This window comes from Schistocerca serialis, chromosome 1 (genome assembly GCF_023864345.2).
Source record: "Schistocerca serialis cubense isolate TAMUIC-IGC-003099 chromosome 1, iqSchSeri2.2, whole genome shotgun sequence".
NCBI lineage: Eukaryota > Metazoa > Arthropoda > Insecta > Orthoptera > Acrididae > Schistocerca > Schistocerca serialis.
The window spans coordinates 264,172,211-264,191,623 of record NC_064638.1 but is presented as its reverse complement, the minus strand read 5'-3'; positions in this window follow the sequence as shown (position 1 = coordinate 264,191,623).

Genomic DNA, 19,413 nt, shown 5'->3' with positions numbered 1-19,413 from the left:
TGTGTTTGGCGCGTATTTAAGGTGGCACCCTACCACTCCCATTCAGTGCAGTTCGCTGAGCCACTGCAAGCAGTTCTGTCACAGGGCGAATCCCAGCAGCAGCCTGATCTCGATGGTACCGCTGCGCAGCCACTACGAGCAGTGAGACGTCGTCCAAGGAACTTCGCCACTTCCGACTTGGTCTCTCATGGTACTGGTGCTCCAAGACTAGTAATCCTGTGTGGAACTTATTTGACTGTTAACTGTGCTCTGTGATCACCATCATTATGACTTCATAGGCTGACCTTAATCATTTTGTACAAGTGCTAACTGGACATAGATTTATTAACCTGATGACTACTAGTTCCGTGACTTTGATCCATGTGACTCATTCTGTGGAACTTATTATCTTCCATATGTTTGTGCACAACTTGTGGTAGTGGTTACATGTACTGAATTTTCACAGTTTGTCAAGGAGGATAATTTAGTTCCATATTTGCGGTGAAACGAAAATAAATGTTAATTAAAATGACCTAGGACAACCCTTTATTGATGTGCGCTGCCACTGGGATATTTCATCTATATTTGATTTTTCATGATTTCTCTGATCCTGGGCTTGTGGAAATCAATTCAGATATCCATCATTTCTGAGCGACAAGAATTTAGTAAAGGAATTGACCGTATGACTGGATGAAATCTTTTGGAGAAGTCTTGCGTGACTGTTACGTGATTAATATTCAAATGAGTGAACAATACATCCTTTGTTCCATAAAATTTCGGGCGTGCAGCCGCATTAATTCGACTTCTTCTTCTAATATTTCCACTGAATACCGTCTAGCCATCTTTAGAGTGAGCCGAGATGGCTGGACAGTATTCAGCCGAAATATTAGAAGAAGAAGTCGAATTAATGCGGCTGCACGTCCGAAATTTTATGGAACAATATTTGCGTCGCGAAAATATGAAGATGCACATCAAGTACAGCGTTTGCTTGAAAACAGTATGTCTAATTTTCACGCGATGAATTGTTCGTGGTATCACCAAAGTTCTTCAGTTACTTAACGGCTCTCCTATTTTGCTGAGCACCCCCTCAACCACTGTGGCCAATAAGGAAATAGCCAGGTTCACAAGTTACGTCAACTGCTGAGAGAGAACAACGTTGCAGAAGCTGGGCATGTTCAGAATTAGGAACTTCACTATTAACATAAATGACGGACACCTTGATTAACTACATCAATAACCACTGAAGATTCTACATGTCCGTCCTAAAATCGAAGTTTCTGATGAATATATACATTAGTTGCAAGTAGTTTACCCTGAGGTAGAGAAGCCGACAAAGATTCAATGTCAGTTCCTGCAACGGGCAAGTGATTCCAAACATATGTGAAAGGAACATAATGTAAAAAAGATAGGAGGAAAAACCATTTCATTCTGTTGAAATATCATTGGGTTTCTATAATCAGACCACAGGTAAATTTCTCTAGGCAACTGAAAGAGAAGTCAGCAGGCGGAAGACGAACCAACAATAGTAGTTCAGTAACAGTAGTTCGGTAAGTGCAACGTATCACTGAAGAAGATGGCTCACAGAAGTTCTAGAGAAGCTTATATTTCAGCAAACCCATATTGCTATTCTTCTGTTTGTGACTCTACATTTGGCAGTGGATTTAAGCACCGAACTACACTACTGACCATTAAAATTGCTACACCACGAAGATGACGAGCTAGAGACGCGAAATTTAAACGACAGGAAGAAGATGCTGTGATATGCAAATGATTAGCTTTTCAGAGCATTCACACAAGGTTGGCGCCGGTGGCGACTCCTACAACGTGTTGATATGAGGAAAGTTTCCAACCGATTTCTCATACACAAACAGCAGTTGACCGGCGTTGCCTGGTGAAACGTTGTTGTGATGCCTCGTGTAAGGAGGAGAAATGCGTACCATCACGTTTCCGACTTTGATAAAGGTCGGATTGTAGCCTATCGCGATTGCGGTATATCGTATCGCGACATTGCCGCTCGCGTTGGTCGAGATCCAATGACTGTTAGCAGAATATGGTATCGGTGGGCTCAGGAGGGTAATACGGAACACCGTGCTGGATCCCAACAGCCTCGTATCACTAGCAGACATCTTATCCGCATGGCTGTAACGCATCGTGCAGCCACGTCTCGATCCCTGAGTCAACAGATGGGGACGTTTGCAAGACAACGACCATGCAACCATGTGCACGAACAGTTCGACGTCGTTTGCAGCAGCATGGACTATCAGCTCGGAGACCATGGCTGCGGCTACCCTTGACGCTGCATCACAGACAGGAGCGCCTGCGATGGTGTACTCAACGACGAACCTGGGTGCACGAATGGCAAAACGTCATTTTTTCGGATGAATCCAGGTACTGTTTACAGCATCATGATCCGTGTTTGGCGACATCGCGGTGAACGCACATTCGTCACCGCCATACTGGCGTATCACCCGGCGTGATGGTATGGGGTGCCATTGGTTACACGTCTCGGTCACCTCTTGTTCGCATTGACAGCACTTTGAACAGTGGACGTTACATTTCAGATGTGTTACGACCCGTGGCTCTACCCTTCATTCGATCCCTGCGAAACCCTACATTTCAGAAGGATAATGCACGACCACATGTTGCAGGTCCTGTACGGGCCTTTCTGGATACAGAAAATGTTCGACTGCTGCCCTGGCTAGCACATTCTCCAGATCTCTCACCAACTGAAAACGTCTGGTCAATGGTGGCCGAGTAACTAGCTCGTCACAATACGCCAGTCACTTCTCTTGATGAACTGTGGTATCGTGTTGAAGCTGCATGGGCAGCTGTACCTTTACACACCATCCAAGCTCTGTTTGACTCAATGCCCAGGTGAATCAAGGCCGTTATTACGGCTAGAGGTGGTTGTTCTGGGTACTGATTTCTCAGGATCTATGCACCCAAATTGCGTGAAAATGTAATCACATGTCAATTCTAGTAAAATATATCTGTCCAATGAATACCCATTTATCATCTGCATTTCTTCTTGGTGTAGCAATTTTAATGGCCAGTAGTGTAGTATACAAGATGAAATAGGTTCAAATCTCCCCCCAGTATCTTGACATAAAGGGTCCAGTCACATTAATGTGACCACCGCCTATGTTTCACGTCAAGGTGCAATAACCATTCACAGACAGCAGGTGGCAGCACTAGCAGCGGAGGGTGTATAAAGCATGTTGGGGGGGGGGGGGGCGCAGAAAATAGTCCAGTCGTTTCACAATGCGGAAACAGAGCGATTTATCCGACATCCAAAAGAGCATTATCATTGGCTTTCGGCACGAGGGTAGAAGAATTTCAGAAATGGCTACGTTAGTAAACTGTTCGTGTGCTCCTGTGGTTAAAGTATACCGTACTTGGCAAAATGGCGCTACCCAGAACAGGCACCAAGGCAACTGTGGTGCACCACGGGCCATAGATGACAGGAGTGAACAACAGCTGTGGAAATGTGTACGGCCAAATACACGTGTAACCATTAAGCAACTGACCGCCCAGATGAACCAAGGGGCTACCAACAGCGTCTCCTCAACGACCATTCAACCCCTGGTTCATGCACCCATTCGACTGCTATTCCCTGGCTATTGAGACTGGAATTTACATGCCAATACAACTGGGCGTCCGTTGAGTGGCGACAGGTGGCCTTTTCAGGCGAATCACGTTTTATGCTCTATCGGACAAATGGCATACGCCCTGGAACTACCATCGGAATGGCCCAGGCCGGGCGAGGGAGCATTGTGGTTTTCGTAGCATTCCCTGAGTGATCTCATCATTCTCGGAATCTCAGTTGAACAACACGGGTACGCAAGCGACCATGTCCACCTCTACATACAGTGTGTTTTTCCTCGACACGTAGGCATCTACCAGCAGGAAAGTGCAACACGTGAGGTAGCTTGTAGCGTATGTGCGTGGTTCGAGGAGCATCAGGATGAGTTTATTATACTCTCCCAGCCAAACTCCCCGGATTTAAACCCAATTGAGAATTTGTGGGGCCCCTCGATCGGGCTGTTCGCTCCACGGACTTTCAACCGAGAAACCTAGCACAACTGGAGTCGGCATGGCTCCACAACACTGTCAGTACCTTCCAGAACCTCATTGGCTCTCTTCTGGCACGTCCCGCAGCGTTCTGCGGTGCAAAAGGTGGTTATTCAGCCTTTTGACATGGGTCACGTTAATGTGATTGGGCAGTGCATGTTTTCTATGGATCCCCTGAATCACTTCAGATGTATACTGGGAAGATGCCTTCATAAAGGACAAAGTTGATTCCTTCCTCAATTTTGCCTAATCAAACTGCTGCTCCTCTCTAATAACATCGACGTCGACTGGTCGTTAAGGTCTAACCTACCTACCTCCCATCCTTCATTTTCCTTGTTCGGTTCTGTCCGGCTTCAACCAAGTCATATTGCTTAAAAAAGTTGGAGACACAACAATTGTGACAAGCTTATCTCGCAAATAGTTACGTATGCTCAGGATGCTCAACACGATAGGTAGCTTAATAAGGAGTCGTTCTATACCCCACAAACTGCTCTCAAAGCTCCGGCAGCCTACGCCCGTGCATTATGAAGAAAACTCACCTTCCTCGTTAGAAGATTTCAGGTAAGATGGGCGATGACAGAATCTAAGTAATGGGGGGTATGATAAAATCAAGTATATGTTCCTTTTTCTCTTGGCCTTAGAAGGTCACGATCGTGTGTTGTTTCAGCGCCAAGTGGAAAATAACTGTTTGCACACAACAGATCTAGATACATACACGTAAACGCATCAGAACAGTAACACCTAGGTAAAAAGTATTTCGCTCGGGTAATTCACAAGTAACTCCACAATTTCGCATTTACACCGTTCAGTCAGGACATCATGACCACATCCAACGTTCGGAGTGAGATGACTAGGGCTCGAGAATATTACGTAGCGTGGTACAAAAAGTTACGCTCAAGTGGAAAATGAAAAATCAAGATCCATAAGCAACGGCCACATGTGAATGAAATTTTAGTTATATATTATATTGGCTACACACCATACGTTGCCGTAATTATAGAACGATACACCTAAGGACAGATTATCTTGAATTCCAGAATTGTAGCCTTGTCTAGCTACTAGTGCAATCCTACTATCGTGTATAGCGACAATAACAAATGTGTCAGATATCTTGGAAGACAATGTACCACGCTGTTTCCACATGTTATCGCAGATGATCACAACGCGCGAACGTGAGCAAACGCCATTCCATCACGACCGCCTGACAGTGTAGCAAATACCATTTAACAGCTTTTCGAACTTAGAACACACTGTTGAAAGGCCACGTTGTAAGCATGGCTTTGCAGAGGATTCCTCGTACATGGGCCGTTGTTAACCCAGCAACATCATCGCTCAGGATTCCAGTGGAAACTCTAACGATGTGATTGCGCCGCACAACGTGAGAAAGAGTTGCCTGTCTGATTGTCAGCAGTTCCTGTTTCATATGCGGCTGAAGAAGGGTCACTTTCCCACGAGAATGCCTGCGTGGCACATAGTCGTGAGATGTAGTCAGGCTCTGGCAGAATCCTGATCTGAAGTACATTCACCTAGTCCGCTACAACGCCGTTGGTGGTTTCATAAGGCAACATAAAATCTGATGTCACCTGCAGCTTCACTGCTGACTTCCAAGTAGCTAATTTTTTTTCCACGTCGGAAATAGCGTTTTTCAGAAGGACAATTACAAAAGCCGCAAGTCCTTAACAGAACATCGGTGATATGAAGACAGCAATGAACAAATTTAGCAGATATCTGACCACCAAAATTGCTTGGTGTCAACGTTAGCCAAAGTATCTGGTTTGTTAGAAGAATCCATGTCAGGGCTCTCAGATCACTTCGTTTTCATACAGAGCAATTGCGCTATCTCTACTTGGAATCTGGCGCCATCTGCCACCGGCCACATAGTAAGGACATTTAGAACCCATACCACAATAAATGATTTCTGTTCTGCGTACCAAAGCTGAATTGACACGCAGCTGAGTTGGTGGTCCTCATGTTCTGGCGAGTCTTTGTAGTTCGCAAACTGCGACGAGGTAAATTAGTTGTCATCTCTGCCTCAGGAGAATTTAATATGAAATCTATTTATGCCTGCACGTGCATCCTACAAAGATAAACATCCCTCGTTGTCAGATCATAAAGGAGAATTATTACTGCAGCAAAAAGGAGTCATTTTACCAGATGATTGCAAACAACAGCGCTAATGTTTGTGCAATTTGCAACATTTAAAAAGAAATAACTGAATGAATAAAAATTCAGAAAATGTGTGAAATAGTATATCATTAATAAGTGTTTCAGATAGACAATGTTGACTGGAATACTCTCCTTCAGAATCTAAAGGTGGCAGGGGTAAAATACAGGGAGCGAAAGGCTATTTACAATTTGTACAGAAACCAGATGGCAGTTATAAGAGTCGAGGGGCATGAAAGGGAAGCAGTGGTTGGGAAGGGAGTGAGACAGGGTTGTAGCCTATCCCCGATGTTATTCAAACTGTATATTGAGCAAGCAATAAAGGAAACAAAAGAAAAATTCGGAGTAGGTATTGAAATCCATGGAGAAGAAATAAAAACTTTGAGGTTCGCCGATGACATTGTAATTCTGTCAGAGACAGCAAAGGACTTGGAAGAGCAGTTGAACGGAATGGACAGTGTCTTGAAAGGAGGACATAAGATGAACATCAACAAAAGCAAAACGAGGATAATGGAATGTAGTCGAATTAAGTCGGGTGATGCTGAGGGAATTAGATTAGGAAATGAGACACTTAAGGTAGTAAAGGAGTTTTGCTATTTGGGGAGAAAAATAACTGATGATGGTCGAAGTAGAGAATATATAAAATGTAGACTGGCAATGGCAAGGAAAGCGTTTCTGAAGAAGAGAAATTTGTTAACATCGAGTATAGATTTACGTGTCAGCAAGTCGTTTCTGAAAGTATTTGTATGGAGTGTAGCCATGTATGGAAGTGAAACATGGACGATAAATAGTTTGGACAAGAAGAGAAGAGAAGCTTTCGAAATGTGGTGCTACAGAATAGTGCTGAAAATTAGATGGGTAGATCACATAACTAATGAGGAGTTGTTGAATAGAATTGGGGAGAAGAGGAGTTTGTGGCACAACTTGACAAGGAGAAGGGACCGTTTGGTAGGACATGTTCTGAGGCATCAAGGGATCACAAATTTAGCATTGGAGGGCAGCGTGGAGGGTAAAAATCGTAGGGGGAGACCAAGAGATGAATACACTAAGCAGATTCAGAAGGATGTAGGTTGCAGTAAGTACTGGGAGGTGAAGAAGCTTGCACAGGATAGAGTAGCATGGAGAGCTGCATCAAACCAGTCTCAGGACTGAAGACCACAACAACAACAACAACAACAACAAAAACAAGATAGAAAGGGAGGAAAGGGGTGGGGAGGGAAGGGGAGGGAGGCGGAAGGGAGGGGGCGAGAGCGAGGGGGTAGGGATAGAAATGGTGTACAAGTATATGAAGTTGCATCCTTTCTCCGTTGATCGAAAGGTTGGTGTTACACCAATATTAATTAATGAAGATCGTCAAACGAAGTAGAAACGAGAAAGAAAGTGCCATGTATGCCCCTTCGTCTTTGTAATGTGTAATACAAGCCTGCAAATGAGCTCAAACGAGGTACAGTGATCCGTCTCCAGAAACTGAGTTTGACATACACACGGCATGCTGGTATGACTGTGACGGATCTGCGTTATCAGTGGGTATAAGAAGGCCATAGGCAGCGAAAGGAGAGTATTGGACACCACAGTGTAACCACAGCGTGAGATCATATCCATCCTATACAAAAGCTTCAGTTTTGTCCAGTGTTGTCTTTGCACTCCAGTTATGTAATGAGTGTCTCTCTACGTTGACAGTCTTGCTTAGCCTTCTGTGGTACAATGTGGCATTAAGCAATGTCCGTCCTGCTGATGTAACTTTTACAAACTGTAGTGCAGTTACGGGCGATTTCTGACGCGGTCCGTCTTGGCATTCAGATTTACGGCATTCAAGAAACCCTTCACCAACGATAAACATTCCACCATTATTTTTGAACGAAGACATGTTCTTCCATTTTCCAAAAATAATCTCTGATCATTTAAGCACTATGGGAACAAATATTCAACATGTAATGAACGCGCTACTAGGGTCGTTCCTGAAACAATGAAAATATATTAAGCAGGACTACTTGTAACGAAAACAACAGAAGTAATAAGGTACGTTGGAGTACACTGTCTTGGATGGGCTGTTTATTATGATAACTTTATATAAATAAATAGTTTTATAATTTACTTATAAACCAGTCTGAAAATATCATGAATAATGGAAAAAATGACAAAATAATCACACTTATAATTCACAGTACTGCTGCTGAATGTTTCTAATACGGTCCATATGACAAGAGCCGAATATTAAGAGCATGTGTAACACAATGTATGTGACACACGGCCTAAATGAAAAACTATCTTACGGCAAATATACCTTATTTTTACCGAACAAGACATCTAAAACAAATGATTAAAGACTCTGCAAATGCGAAAAGTATCACCACAAGGAGATTTGACGTCCAGAGTGTGTTTTTTCAAGATGGTGGTAAATGCTCTATAATCAAAGTTAATTTGAAAAAGGATGACGAATACTCTACAATCAGTATCAATAGTAAAAATCTCCTGTACACCGAAATGAAACTTCTGATTCTCGCCAGCTGGTGTCGCATAAATTGACTGCAAGAAAAGAGTAAAAGAGATAAACTGAAACAAGTGTGTATAAAAATGTCATTCAAAAGTCGCGAAAAACAGCCAAATGACAGTAAGAAATAAAAACAATTTTATACAAAGCACAGATGTCACTGAATTCAGAGACTGATTTTAAGACCTCATAATCGTTGTTATTTGACATTATAAATTGCATAAGAATTGTGATGATATTCCTGCATTTTGTTTAGCCTGTATCACTTGTGAATTCAAAATATGATAAAATATATCGCTATCTGGCAGCTCCACCCCCCACCCTGTTATTAGCTCTACCTGCTTTACTTTGAGAACGTAGATGGATCATAAAAAAAATAAACAAAAACGTAATGTGCAAGCTCACATACGTACGACAAAACAGTTTTAATAAATAGTCCGATTCTAAAATCTCGTAGACGCCTAAATATGTACAAATTTAGCCTGTGCTAGTCAAAGGTACAGAATTATTTAATTGTACTTCTTTAAAGTAATCGATTACGCAAATGCTTAAAGATGGATTAATAAGTAAAGAAATAGTACTTGACGTTCCAAACACTTTTGAAGCGCGTTTCTCCCACCACTTCGTGCCTCGAATTTATCGCGTCACCTAAAAGAACACCAAAGGCTATACGAATTGTACGTTGTTCCCACGATATTATTGTAGGTCTGTAGTATATTTTGCATCATAATAGCGTAGTTATTCCTGTAGAAATAATGTATTTCGCTACCTACAGACGATAGTACAAAAGAGGACATAGTATTAGGTAAAACACTGTGACACGCTATTAAGCAAACCACAAGTAGATAGGTATAACTGCACCTTATAATAAGAAGGGAATAAATTGCTAAATTATTTTTATTACTTTATCGCTCTACCTCGTACATAATTGTAGACTCCAGATGATAGAACATGGAAAACCTTGAACGAATACTCGCTAAACCGTTTGAAACTCAAATACCACTGTGTCATTGATATGAAGCAAATAAATAAACAGGTTCGAAAATACTGAATAGTAAACTAATAGTAACCTCAGGCACTCTCACAAAATCTGGAAAACCCCAATACTACTAATACATTTATGTATTTACAATCATGAAACTACATGCATCTGATGAACGTTCAGGACAGTAGCAACACAAACAGTTTTTAACAAATTAATGTAATTTTGTATTTTTGAGGCACTCAAGATGTAACAGAAAACTTATCCTTCTTCTTTATGCAGCTAAAAAATATCTAGCTTCAGTTATGGCCGTTATGTAGTAAGATCTAAAAATAATTGGAACGGAGAATAATAAACGTAACGAATTTCCAGGAAAAAAATTCATTAACGAAAAAATATAAAACTTGAATGAAAATAAGTCACTGCTTAGCTGTTCTAAATAATAGATAAGTTAGACATTAAGTGAATATTCGAATTAAGTACACTGCCGAAGCAGGAATTTGAAACACCTGAAGCGCGCTTCACTTTTCTTCGTTCTGAACGCGAGGGTACAGCGTCAGATTTATTTTTGAAAACAATCGCGACACGCGCTTGCATTTGACACCACGGCTACAGACAATAACCGGTTTGACAAACTCTTACATATAAAAAAGAAAAATTGATGGTGCGCATAATTTCATCGAGCAAATTTTTGAAAAACAGCGTTTGTTGACATTCTGATTTCCCCGTGCCGCTAATGCTCCAAATTTACGAATTTTTTTCGAGAATTTGACGGCATGACTGTCGTAACGGGCACTCGCAAATTATAGATTAAAGAATTACAAATAATTTCGGTACTTACCGTGTCCGTCGCTCATTCACTTTTCCCGAAATACACAAAAATTATACACTCACTAGTACACGGCACCCGCACAAGCAGCCATCATCCGTGGGAATCCGATTCCAGATGTCAGTAGTACTCTGCCACTAAAGAATATAGTTCCCCTCTCATCTCAGCTTTTTACGCTAAGATTAACGATAAGTACAATACAAAACGCAGCTATTAAAATCTATAAGGGCTCTTGAAGTTTTTCTGCAAATTTATCACGCGCGTTTCTAAATAATCGCGTTTACCCTCTCTTTCTAAACGTGCGTAGAAATACTTACCAAAGATTACACACCGCTGTGTAAACTCCGTTGGCATTTAACAAACGACACTTTTTTTACATGCAAATGTTCAACACCATAAAAAACAATGTTTAGGACTGTATATAATAGTGTGTTAATAATTCAAGTTTTGTTGCGGAATCGATTATTAGTCAAAGATAGTAGATACACCACTGGAAAAATGTGTTTCGTAGTCAGAGCACTTCATTCGCACAACCTCTGGGATTGTTGTCACTGATAGACAGTTGTCTGTGAATGACGGATGAGAGAGGGAGAAACGTTATGTTGATTGAGGACTTACCAAGCTCATGGCCCACAATAAATGTAGCATTTAGTACAGAATTAGAAAATTTCTGCACGTCTTCTTTGTTAATAAACTATTTCTGACTATTCGTCTATCCAATTATTGGCATGTGAATGCGAAGTATGATTCTAAGTAAACTATATACACCAGGAAAATGTTGAAAAACTTAATTCAGATTGTAAACTTAATAGGTGTTTGAAGTCAACTTAAGTATTCTGTAACGATGCATGTATATTAGTTTTGGAATGAGTGAACATTCCGGTTGTCAGTAAATCTTGAAAGGATTTCAGTGAGGCATATACTGGTATCATATATTATTCGTATCCGTCAAAATACATATCAAATAGTATTTGTTTGTCCATGTAAATGGTGTTTTGCCAACTAGAGTCGCAAGAGTTCTCGTAACCGAACGAATTAGTAGTAGGAGCTTCATCATGGATACGGTGAAGAAATACATGTTAAATTGCAAGAAAGGAATTTTCGTCTAATGCTCGACGTTAAAGTTGTATTTACTGCTGTAACAAAATGAACAGCCCTGATATAAGTAAAGGCGTTGGCCTAATGATGTCGGATATTGCCGTTTCACAGTGTTTTGATTACAATGTGTGAATATTCTACACACAACGTTGCAGGTCATTGTATTAAAATATTTATTCATTACAAATCGTACACGCAATAAAAATAACTTTAAGGATTATTGTTGCAATATGAGAAGTTAGTTCCTAGGTGTTTTATTTCTCTCAATTTCTTGCCCATATTTAAGGATAGGATTGGAGGGAATTAATGGACATTTAGGTTAATAACTAGAAGTTCTTGCTACTTCACCAAGTTGGGTTTCCTAAACAGGGTAAACATACCCTTGTAGTTGATTAAATTTATTAATTGTGAAAGGAATCTTATGGTTTTGTCACTCATATTTCATGGATTATGAAAAGCTCACAAACATGGTATCTCATAACATAGAATTTGTTTGTACACCATGCATAACGATTTTATTGCTTCAGCCAAGTTCTACCATCAGTGGGATTTTAATTTTGAGAATAGTGACACATAAAAATGCGGGTGATGTACAGGCAAATACAGTGGTTTATGGGTTACTAAATATTTGCTGAATTTTTCCGTATCTTTTCTTTATTTACATATTAAGTGTCAGTTTGCTCTAAGAAATAAAGGTTGTATTTACAGCACAGCGTGCCATGTGAAACATGAGTTCTTATCGTGGTTATGAAATGTGTTGGCATTCATTACTTTTCAAATATCGAATAGTATCCTTACAGAAACACTAAAACAAACTATTATGTCACCCAGCTAAATTAATGCAAACAATTCCATGTTTCAGATGCCACAGTGTCTTATTAAAAACTACCTACGAACTGGTAGAAACTAAATTTTGTGTCAAAAAGTAAAATGCTGTATTACGGATGTACTCCTGTATTTTTCATGTTTTCAAAATTAATAAACCAATTATCTAGAGCTACTACTTTGTGCCAATATATGTTAGGCAGAGACAAGTGTCTGGCACCTAAACAGGCATGTGAACTCTTGTTTTTTGTTTGCACTAACTGATCAAGATAAGAATATAAGTTTCCAACAATTCACTACTTTTTCCTGGCTTACGCCACAAATGAAAACTTCTTGGGTGAATAACTGGACCATCACAATGAACAGGCATCTTAGTTCCATAAACCAGTCAATTTCCAAAGAAATTTTCATTTGTGAGTGAACAGTTGTTACTAGCTTGCAGTTTATTGTCATTGCCCCACCCCATTCTTCTCCACCCACTAACTCTCCACCTAACTGCCTACCCTTCAGTCATTAAAAATCTCCAGTTTAGATTACAATGGCAAAATAATACTTCAGTGTAAGCAAATGTGACATCCTACTGGATATTTCTTGCCCGCTCAGCAAGTATTAAAAAGCTGTTCCTACCATCACAGTTCCACACTAGAAGTACCAACACTGCACATACAAATGAACTAGGCCTATATTGATGGAATTAAAAATTTAAAGTTCGATAACTTCTACCGTATTTTACAATTTTTGTTTGTTATGCTGCTTTCACACCACTGATGCTAGTTCAGGTGTATTCTCCACTGTGAACCTAGCAGTTTTAGGCAGGCTAAAAAATTTCTCCCAGCTTCTTATAACAAACAGCTCCAGATCACAATCCAATTTCTCTATTTTCCACCTCAACTTCCTACATTAGCAGTAAGGTTGCTCATACCTGAACTGCGTAATTGAATTGCCAGCCTTGTGAATTACATAGTGTATTGCAGGCAGAGCAAAAGTAAAATGTTGCCCAATTCTTCATGATTGTAGTGCTCTGTATTACCAATTTTAACACCAGTTAATAATTTCACAGCAGATCCCAAGACAGCTTACTATTATTTTTTTTTAAATATACCCTGCTATGTAACCTCACTTTTAAACTATAGTTTTACTACCATCATATGCAAAGTGTATGGATGCACAGAAAAAAATCAGTATGTGTTTGAAGTGATGCAGCTGTGAATCATTTCAAAGGACTGTGATAAGTGAGTAGTTGTTGATAATGCCATACGTACTTTAGAACTAAGTGTTCCATAAGGATGATAGTGGGAAGAGTGGATATCTTTGTAGGTGCATTTAACTTCTCAACTTTTCCTCTTACCACCATCTTGTAAACAGTAATTGCCACAGTGTAGTTGACTCATAAGGTTGCTATGTGTTCATTCTATCTGACCTCTACTCACTCTGCCATAACACAGCTCTCCCAACAATCCCTCATGGATGAAAATTTTAATGCACACATTGTGCTACAGGGATTCACTACCCTCTGCCCAGGGGAAGAGCTCTTGAGAGTCTCTTGTTGACAGGAGGTCTGTGTCTTGTGAAAATGAGACAGAGCACACATTTCATCACTGATATAGTGTTGTTCTGCACTGTCAATTGTTGAATACAATCTCATACCCTATCGGACATTGCCTAGAAGGAACTGGGTGGTGATCTGCACTTCAATGGCCATTTTTCACTCTGTATACACTTGCCATGCAGATGAAAACTGCCAAAATGGATGATTATCTATGTAAAGTGGACACAGTAAAATCAACTTGCTGCTCTTGAGCACCATCATTCCATCTGGGAATGGTTGGACCAAATTATAAAGACATTCTTAACAGACTGCTGAAGCATACATCCCATTGTATTTTAGAGCGTGTATGGAGGCAGCCAGTTGCCTAGTTGAGTGATGAGAGCTACTCTGCTGTCATATCCAGGCTGGTGGCACATGGAGGATCAAATACTAATCAACAGCAGAGAACCTCACATCATTTTGGTTAGATAATTGCTACCAAGTTATAAAGAACAGTAAATGATTATCATGGCAACCTTTCCTGAATAGTATAAACCATTCCACTGATAGTATAATTTGTGGGAGACCCTTATGAAAATTTCAGGAAGAGGCTGGAGGTGACCAGTTATTGTTATGATGCAAAATGGAAATCCCCAGCCCGACCTAAAAGACAAAGCACAGACAATGGTAGAACATTTCACATGAATAACTGCCACTGCTAGTCAGCATCCGAGCTTCTAACACCACAGACTTGTCATTGAGAGAGGTAGTTGAACATTCAGTTTCAACAATGGTGAAGCATAGAACATCCCCCCTTAAAGTGAGAGCAGGATTCACCTTTGTCTGTGACTTACAACACATCACCTGGTTACAGTGAGAGTTATTAGAGTATGTTGTAGCACATTATGAAGAGAAGTCACCCTCTTTAATTTTATCTACGTTACAGAACAGTTTTGTGGAGACATGCTATTTTAATTGCCTCTTGAAACATGGGAAGGAACACATTTGTGCTCAAGTAGTTATTACTGTATTGCCCTCACTTGCTGTATGGGAAAGATCTTGTAGCAAATGCTCACCCACTGTCTTTCCAGGGCCTTAGAATCCAGCAGGTTCTTAATCATTTTTTGTTAGGTTCAGGAGATATCTATCATCCACTGATAATCTAACACTATAAAGTCTACAACAGGCTATGCCACACAGGCATTACTTAATAAGAATTTTTTCAGCTTTTGAGAAGGCCCCTGACACTTTTTTGATTCATAATATCCTTGGATGGCTCTCTAAATAGGGAATCTGTGGACCTCTTTCAATTTTCCTTCTTTTCTTCACATTGTTTTGAATTTAGATTGTATAATCCTCTGTTAATTGTTTTGAACAAGAGGATGAGACCCTCAGCATAATGTTTTAATAGTAAATATGTTTGCAGTTGCTTTCAATAGTATTGCATCCATACTAACAGATACTGTACAGTATTAATTACTTAGGGATAACTTCTCCATTTGTAGTTATTTTTCCAGTGTTAAAACAAGCACTTGATAGCTGCACAAGGCAGCTAGGAGGCTGAAGAAGTGGACAGATAAATTAAATTTTTTACTAGGAAATCTGTGGGTACCATTTTTAAATGTTCATGCCCTGTTTTTAAACTGCCTGAATTGAAAATGGGGTATACCATTTTAGACTTTAAATCGATGAGGTTTCTGAGCGTAATTTTAAATTTTCCAGCCACACCTAAGGGAGCATTAAATCTCAGGAATTTGATATTTTAAAATGTATTAGTTACAGATCTAGAAGAGCAGATCAAAATGTTTGCTCCAGTGTTGTCAAACCTTTCTGCTATCCCAGCTTGAGTAATAATGTATGGTGGACAGGACAACCAGTGGGTCACATTAAAAAATATTAGATGCTGTCCACCATGAGGGAACTAATGAGCCACTGGGGTATTTAAGACCAGGCCAATTAGTCCAGTGATTTGCTTCATTACATTAGACCTGACATAGGATAGAGAGAGAGAGAGAGAGAGACGACGACGACAATGATGATGATGATGATGATGATGGCATAAGGATGCCTGCACATAAGAATTTTCAGGAAAATATTAAAAAACCACACACACATTCTTCATGTAAGGCTTTTTTGTAGCTACTAAATGCCTAAATGTTGTGCATTCAAATGATCTTATCATGACCACTATCATGGGATATTAGTTACCTACAATAATCTTTTATGAACTGTATGTCACTCATTTCCCTCCACTTATGAACTATATCCTGTTAATGAAAATTTTTCAGTTGGCAAACAAAAGCTAGAAAATTCAACTCTAACTAGATTCAGAAAGAAAAATATTTCTCATTGTCTACTGCTACTGATCATCTTACAACATGAACTAGACAAGGATTGCAAACTCATGTTAATGGCATGAAAGTGACAATGTTTACATTAACTGGGACTTTATTCTCACATTGTATAAACGACAGTTATTCCCTAGCAAATACCAGTGAAGCCTCGTAAATACTAAGTAAGCAGTAGTGGATAAACCGAAAATACTTCCTGAAAAAAGAGCATCTTCTTTCAGTGCAGCAGTAGCTGATGGGATTACAAGTAATGGAAGGAGTGTAGGTAAACAGTAACCACATAAATGAGGCATTGAGCAGTCTACAGGAGCATTGTTTGAAACATCAGCAACAATTTAAATTGTTGCTATGTTTCAAACAATGTTCTTTCTCTGGGCTGACTGACTAACAAAACACACACAAAAGAAACTACATTGTTCCAATGTAGTGCACTAGCTGAGTGACAGTTTCTGGTGTAAAGTGCGTGCCTGGCCTTCCCACAGCAGTTCGGGAAACACACCGAAAAAAAAGTTGGCCACCTCCAGAAAATCACTCACAAATAGTGTAACACTTTGTCCAGCGTTGGTAAAGGCATCAGTTCACCAAGGAAGAGAGGACACAAGATTCTTCAGATATGGCACACCCCAGTTAAAAACCATTCTTTGATGATCAAATTCCGCAGAGCTACCAAACTATTATGTCTGACCCACTGTTCCAAGTAAGTCCAGGTATTTTTTTAGGAGATTAAGATTGGGTTATTTAGTGGGGCAGTCAAGGTGTGATTGGCTGTCTGATTATTTGTCAAACCAGGATTGTTTGCTTGTAGCACATTGTACATGGTAATTATGATCTTGGAAGATGTGTGTGTCCACAACATTCTCACCCTGAAAGTGAAGAAGACAAGGCAATGTTTGGACACCACAAATGTTGAAATAGATTTCCTGGTTCATATTCATGGTAACCTGAATGAGTGAGCGAGCACAAGCCCTGGTGTGAAAAGTACCCCTGAAACATCACTGAACCACCTCTGAGGTGAACTGGACCCTCCACACACTGCAGGAGAAATGTCTCATTGCTCAGACAGTGTACTCAGTACCTTGCAACATTTGAAAAGAGGCTACTCTGTAACTCGTCAGACCACTCTACATGCCTCCAGTCAGTTACTGTCTAATTTCTGTGTTCTTTGGCCCATTGAAGATATGGTGCTTTTGTGTCACTGTGAATACCTTTTGCAAGATACTTGACTCCAAATGTCCACTGCATGCAGCTCCCATCAGAAAATTCACTTGGAAACTGGTGGAGATAGCCTGCATTCACTAACAGTAGCAATTTCTGTTGGGTTTGAGACTCATTGTCATTGAAAAGATGTGTCATCATCCTCATTTCCTGTCAGTTAGGATATTTTTATGACCATTAGCATTACATCATGTAACATGTCTGTGAGTGGTAAACCATTCCTTGAAGAAATGAACAGTCTCTGTCCATAAACTAATAATTTGGGCATCATTGAACCACCTCCAGCCCTACTACACCCGCCAGACACTGCAGGTTCAATGTCACATTGGCCCAGTGTCTGCTAAAAGTCTGGAGAAAATGATGACAAAATTCAAAAAGACAGGTTCTTTTGAAGTGCAGTGTGTCAGAGGGAGGAAAACAGTTGATCCAACGTCTGTCAAAGATGTGGCCACAGGAATGCATGAGGGTTCGAGCAGTGGTATGCAAACACACAGTGCATGGGGAATTGCCTGAATGTTGGACATGCCAGTGAACATGGGGCATAAAATCCTATAAAACATCCTGCGTTGCTGTCCGTACAAAATCACCCACGTTCAGGAGTTGCTTCGTGCTGATCTGCCAACAACACAAACATTTGCTCTGGAATTTCTTACTCACATGGAAGTGAACAGTGAATGGCCATGGAACATTTTGGACAAAGCCTGTTTCCATCTCCAAGAACATGTAAATATACAGAATTGCAGAATCAGAATATGGCCAGTGGAAAATGTGCACACACATCTACTGATACCACTTCACTCTGCAAAGATGACTGTGTGTTGTGGTTCAACAGCATCATTTATCTTAGGGCCATATTTTTTCATGCATATGAGTCTTGCATGTCCTGTTGCATGTATCATCACGGGTGAACACTATGAGAGTTTTTTGAACACCAGTGTCATTCCAATCCTTCAAACAGTGTGGACGTTTGGGTAGGATCAGTTTTATGCAAGTTAGCACTCCTCCACACATTGTGCAGCCAGTGGAGCAGCTGCTGCTGAGGCAGTTCAAAAATGTTAGAATTAGCAGCTATAATTTATCTATGGCATGGCAGTCCATATCACCTGATCTTAATCCATGTGGCTGCGCGGTTATTTGAAAGATGCTGTGTTCAGTGGTCCAATTACGAACATAGCTGAATTGACACATGGCACAGTGCATTCTGAAAATGATGCACAAGGCACTCAAATCTCTTGTGAAACATGCTGTTTCTCGATTTCAACTTATGTTGAAAGTGATATCATTTTGATTTTCATGTGATTTTTAGTCTCAGGACAATTAAAAGCCATTGCTTCCTAACTGTTGCATTACAACGATTCCATGGTGGATGTGCTTACCTAACGGTGCCACAACTGTTGACTGGCAGCTATTTTTCCCTGTGCATCAATAATACGCTGTTTAAATTTATCGTCACTCTGAGCAGGATTTTCTTTCTACAATGTTTTGATACTGGAATTTTAATAATGGGCACCCTGTACATCAGCAGCAATGGATAACATCTATAGCACTCAAAAACTGACCAGTTTTGTCTTTTATGAGGAGTGATCAATAGTTTTTCTAGAGTGCTTATCCACTCTGTAGTGCCAGCCAATGAACCTGCAGCAAAGCTCACCACAGAACCAATAAAACTTCTGGTTTAGATCTGTCACTTGCTTCCACACCAGATATCCAGAACAGTCTTTATGGTGATGCTGCAGATTGACATCTGTGCTGAGACCTCATAAGGCGGTATCTTTGCCAGTCTCCTGAAAGACCAAAAAATAGTCTCAGATTTAACACAGCACAAAATGTTGATAGCAGCATGACAGATTATCTGTATCTAACTACAACTCGTCCTAATGC